Genomic DNA, 6000 nt, shown 5'->3' with positions numbered 1-6000 from the left:
GGGTGGCATTCCGAAGCTGTCGAAATAGATTCCTCGCCTATTTGAACCGAGGTAAACGGCAACCCAGTGACTTCCGGCCTGATTGTGGTTGTCGGTGTTGATGATGATAGCACAGGGCCGGGGCCATGTCCAGGGGACACGGTCGGCAGGGTAGACACCTCCAATGCATGCATCTGTATGCGGTAATATCTCCAGGAGCTCAAGGGTATTCATAGAACGTCGGTAATCCGGGAAATGAGCGTTGGTCTCGTTCAGCAGGTTGAATGCAACTAATGCAATCTTATGCTGCGCATCCATTAAGTAGTCTTCCATTTTCAACCGCTGTAGTCGACAATAACTTGCCTTGTGGAATCAATTTCTAGCAAATTGTCATATTCGGCGTACAGCAAACAATTTACATTCTGCTCTGTTGCTCTATTGAAGTGAACTTCAATGCGAATACTTCCACTTTTCACCAGATTCCAATGGCCAGCGGAACTTGTAGATAAATCAGGAGTCAGATCCAACGCGAACAAGCAAAATCCATCGGAATAGGCCGGACGAGAGATGCTATTTCCATGGTCGCTGAAATGTGTTCCAGTACCAGCAAATAGGGTGTTGAATGCCTCCACATCTAGGCAGACACCAGAGGTGAAACTTGGCTGCAGAGGTTTTGTAGGTACTTGGCGTCCATCGACATTCAGGCATAAAAAGTTTATCCCAAAATTTTGAAAGTTGAAGGGATTCTTCTTTCTCGATCCGTTGAAACTGACATTGTCAACAAATCCCAGTATGATTCTTTTAGGTAGTTGACCCAAGATGGCATTGTCTATTGTCTCCCCCATAATCCCCCGATGGAGAACAAAAGATTTGACCTCCACCCGTGTCAAAGGATATTTCGCAGTTGTCTTTGCAAGCGTTTTAGCGTGAGCTATCAAAATTCCAGGGCTGAGTTTCACACGGCGAACTATCAAGGAGGCTTCTTCTATATGCACCTTATAATGCAGGGGAGTGGAGTCCATAAGGCAAAAGATGTCCTTTGCACGGATAAGACGAACGCGTAGCTCTACGCCATTCATCAAAAACTTGTCTTGATTGAACACGTCACAGTGTAAATGTCCCAGTAGATCAAATGCTTTTCCACCTTTAGTAACTGCCTGACGTACGGCTAGTCCATCGTTGTTTCTTGCATCACCCGCCGCTACAGCAATAGAATCCATTGCACCATAGCTATCCGTAGCCCAAAGAGACATTCCAAGATGTGAGGACTTTGCATCGGTTCCATAGTTTAGCAATGTTTCAATGTATGCTCTATAAGCGTACAGGTTATTTGGAGGCGTAACAACTTTTTGGTTGAAATATACATCCACTTGGTTAAACATTGAATGTAAAAAGTTATTCACAGGCCCAACAGAGTCGTCTAGACCAGCAGAGCCATCGGGTATCAGGATTCTGGCGCGAACTTTGATCATGGTATGTGCCAAATCAATATATTCTTCTCCATGGCCTGGTACGATGAATTCAATTGGGGCATCGTCCGACAGCGTAGATACACGATTATAATAAACAAATTGAGAATTTTCAATACTTGTTTGGGTAGGTGGTATGCTAAATAGGTCCAGCTCCGACTTCACACACTCAGAAGAGTGCGAATGTAGAAACGACATGATGATTAGTTGAAAATATCGTACAAATCACGAGTCTTCCGCTTTGATTTATGTCTCGGTACTTTTTTCACTTTCTTGCTTCTTTTGATTGCAACGGGTCTTTTCTTTTTATTCTTCCGAGTTTTGGATGTCTTGGCAGATCCACGGCCAGTGAGCTTATGAGAGGCGAGGCGTTTACGCTTCCTCTTATATCCTGAGCCACGCATCATGGTCCCAATTTTGTCCTGGGCCCTCCTTTTCAATTTCAGCCCAGACTCGGCTAATCGGTTTTCCAGCGCCACCTTTAAGGGCTTGCCATTTGTCACTACATCCCCAACAACGTTAATACCCGCATTGAGAGCTTCTTTACCGACAGCTCGGGCTGCGCTTCCCAGATAGTGCAGAATGCGTCGAAACAGACCTCCAAGGAAAGCACCAATTCCATGACCTCGTTGATAAGGACTTCCAACGAATATCCTTCCAAAATCATTATATCGGTCCACTGTTCCTCCACCAGCTTGGTTTGCGTAATATGCAATGTAGGGGCTCATTTTTTAGTCAATCAATCCTCTTGAAATGAAGTGTCACGTTCAAAGGACCATACTCGAATGGAATCATATCACCCTGATTGCATCTTATATCTATTTCAATTGTGCGAAATGAATACCTCATCAACGGAATATAATGAGGAGTGGAAAACGTAGTACAGTGCATGGCCCCATAGGTATACGTAGAAGCGCTGAATGGTACCACTCGTAACAGAGATGACTGCACGTCACCTGTTACGGAGGGTACACAAAGATCGCTGTAGATGAACAAATTCGCAGGTAAACCTCTGGCCAAACTTGCTGGTGAAGATCCTTGACAATACGGCCTGGCGTTTGTGAGGCTGTGTATACGTCTCTCAAATCCCAACATATCGGATACTTTATCGGAAAAGTCTATTGCATGAACTGTGCTAGTGCAGTTCCTGGAGTTGCAGTGTTTTACAATTTTCACAAAACCTTGTTGCGCTAAATATTCAAATCGGATATGAGTACTCAAAGACGGAAAAGTATTCATGAACCCCACTAAATCTGTTATATCTTTGAAAACTGCAGTAGGTAGAAAAAATGTTTGTACCGAGTTTGTCTTGGTCTTTTTGTCGGTTGAATTACTAACGAAATTGATTGGAGAATCTTTTCCATCACGTATATGTAAAAAATTGCAAGGAAACTGTATTTCACTCAGACCCACTACCCATTCTCCTTCCAGTTCAACTTGTTTTGGAAGCAAGGTCGTGAATTTCGATGCTGTATTATCAGGATGATAGCTCATGCTGCTGTTGCTGGGGAGCACCATATAAAATTCGTTTCTCTTCATTTTTTCCCAATTGCATGCAGTTCTGCAGCAGGTATCCAAGAATCAAACTTATCAGGATATCCTTCCCAATGAACAAGAACCTGCTTATTTTTTCCTTTTCCCTTGGAGCGTATGACACGTTCCACTATGAACTCGTCCTTGTCCGTTGGTTTATTGACAAGCACCAATTCTGGTTCGTAGAAAAATCCCTCAATTGGTTCGTCAGCAAAATCCATCAACTCGTATATCGGCAATGATTGTTTGAAAACGGCTTTCGTTATTTTGAATATTTCTTTACTCCAATTAGTTTCATATCCTTTCTCAAAGATGCCTTTCGTTCGACTGATGCGTATATAGTCACCAACTTTATATTTAAAGGATTCTTTACGTGGTTTCTCCGTCTTGAATCGACTTTGTATATTACGCCATACGTATGGTGCATTATCCATAGTCACAGCCGCAGGCGCCATCTTTATTGAAGAATGTCGCGAGTTGTTATAAGACTCGACAATTTGTTTCAAAACATCTGTATACTTATATGTTCGACTATGTGTAAAGTAACGCCACATACGTTCCTTCAATGTCCGATTGAAGCGCTCCACAACTGCAGCTTTTATGTCGGGATTACGTGCAACACGAAATTTTATTTTCTTATCAGAAAAAAATTTTTGGACACTGTTGGCCATAAATTCTTTTCCCTTGTCCGTTTGTATCGAAACAGGTATGCGCCCTCCATTTGTATCCATTATACGTTTGAAAGCTTCAAGAACCTGTGATGCTGATTTGTCTTTCAATGGCTCTACCCAGGCAAATTTACTCAAGACATCATTAACTACAAGTAAATATGAAATCCCATCATTATATGTTTTTAATGATCTCAATTCAACTAAGTCAGCCTCCCATACATCATCAATGTTGGTTACTGTATAATGAAGACGCGGAAATTTACGCTTAATGGGTCTATGAAGGGTATAAGTGTTCTGAGCATTAAGCCAATTTTTTATTTCACTTTCAGGTATTTCTTTCTTATATTTTGACAAAATATTTCGAGCCCCTGTGTATGCCTCAGGCTCTGGAAGGTTAAAATATGTCCTCGAGAGTTTTTCATTGTTCAAAACGGAAGCCATGATGTAACTTTGTCGGTTTTCGCAGTGTAGGGAGAACTAAGCCGGGGTTTTTTCGAGTTTTTACGGGGGCGATGAACAGGAGGAGTGCGTGATCTATAGCTTTTCCTTCTTCTACCTTCGTCTACGAAACTCTCGTCCTCTGAAATTTCAGGTTCTCTTCGATTCCTAATGTCTGGCAATGCTGGTGGAGGCTGATGAAACTTGGGATTACCCAGAAACTCCCGAGGGGTGTTCAGGCTTTGGAGATAAACGGCAAAATGCTCCCATCCTTTAGCAGGAAATGTCTGTCCATCCAAAGTCACTTGTCCTTTTGAATTCCATTTGAGTCTGTTAGCAGTATCAATGGCGTCAATGTATTCTAGTATACCAGCGGCTTTTCGCTGATATACTTTAGGTACAGTAGCAACAATAGCTTTTGGGTCGTATCGTTCAGTGGTTTCAGTTTCGACGTGGGCCTCCGTTTCTAACGCCGGCGTTTTATTTTGTTCGGTATAAAACAAATATCGCCTCAGAACGTCGTTATACAGCTTCCATTTTTCATGTTCGTGTCTCGGGCTTTTCGAATTTAAAATTTCCAATAGCTGGGTATCTAATCTACTTGTAACAGTGCCTGGAGTTTGGGCTGATGGCTGAATTTCTTTAGCCAATTCAGTTAAAACATGGTGAGCATCAACATGTGAAGAATTTTTTTTTAGACGTTCCACACTGTCCTCTGGTACAAGAATCATTTTACGTGCATGTTCCATCCTTATACAATGGCTGAGATAAGTGCGCTTATCAGAGGCCCCAATAGCATCGGTAAAATTGAACCACCTTTCTGATTAATGATTTTTTTCTTGCTATTTAAACTTTGTTTTTTATCGGCGAGTTTTCTCAATAGTTTTTTATGTTTGCACAGTTTTGATTTCTCGCAATTTTTCAAAGGAATATTTCCATGTAACAAATTTAAAGCACACTCGCAAATGCAGCGAATTAAATCTTTATTAGCGTGTTGTATTATTACTCGGCGTAGCCTGGGTGGTGCGTAGATGAGTGCGTGTAATAAGGCTGTATTTTTTTCTCCCAGCGACTTGCGAACAGAGCCGCTTTCAGAACGACTTCTCGTTGCCATCACACATGAACGACTGGTACACTCCGTGATGTCCCTCCTCCTTTTATATTGCGATCCTTCCGCGGAATATAAACATAATGATGGGGATCACTGGGGAATACATTGGTACGAAACCTACAGTTTTCAGGAGTCGATTGTTTCAAATCTAGCAACAAATAGCCCCGAGCTGCCGAAGTTGCATCAAAATAGGCTTCTTGCAGAAATTTTGGATCTTCTGGATATATTTGACGAGCCAAATGGGCAATTTGTGCACGATCTCTGGGATTTTTAAATACGACGATGTAATTTGTATTCAATGAAATGTCTCTCTGTCCTTTTCCTTGGTGGAATAAATTTTGAGATAGAAACATTACACTGAGATTTTTATGATGGCTTCCTTTTGTAAATAAATCAACTATTGCACCATTCGAAGATTCCCGCATCAAATCGTCCACGACAACCAATTTTGGCTTATTATCATCAAAATCTCCAGATCTTGGTAGGCCTTCACGAAATTCGACAAAATTATTATCATAATCCGAATATCCATTCTGCCACTCAGCGTAATAAAAGATCACTTTTTCAATTTGTGTATCGCACATTTGCTTAATTTCCTTCAAAAACCTTTTAACAAAAAATGTTTTTCCACAACCCGTGGGACCACAAATCATTGCAGTAAAGGAATGTTTCCACCTCGTGTCCATATTACCTTCTGATTAATCATGCCTAAAATCTCATCATTTTATACAATTTTACGATATCCGAAAATATGGATTTGAAAATGCTAGAGAGGGGCGTGACGTAATGCACCTGTATT

This window comes from Diachasmimorpha longicaudata, chromosome 14 (genome assembly GCF_034640455.1).
Source record: "Diachasmimorpha longicaudata isolate KC_UGA_2023 chromosome 14, iyDiaLong2, whole genome shotgun sequence".
Lineage (NCBI taxonomy): Eukaryota > Metazoa > Arthropoda > Insecta > Hymenoptera > Braconidae > Diachasmimorpha > Diachasmimorpha longicaudata.
This window is presented reverse-complemented; position numbering follows the sequence as displayed.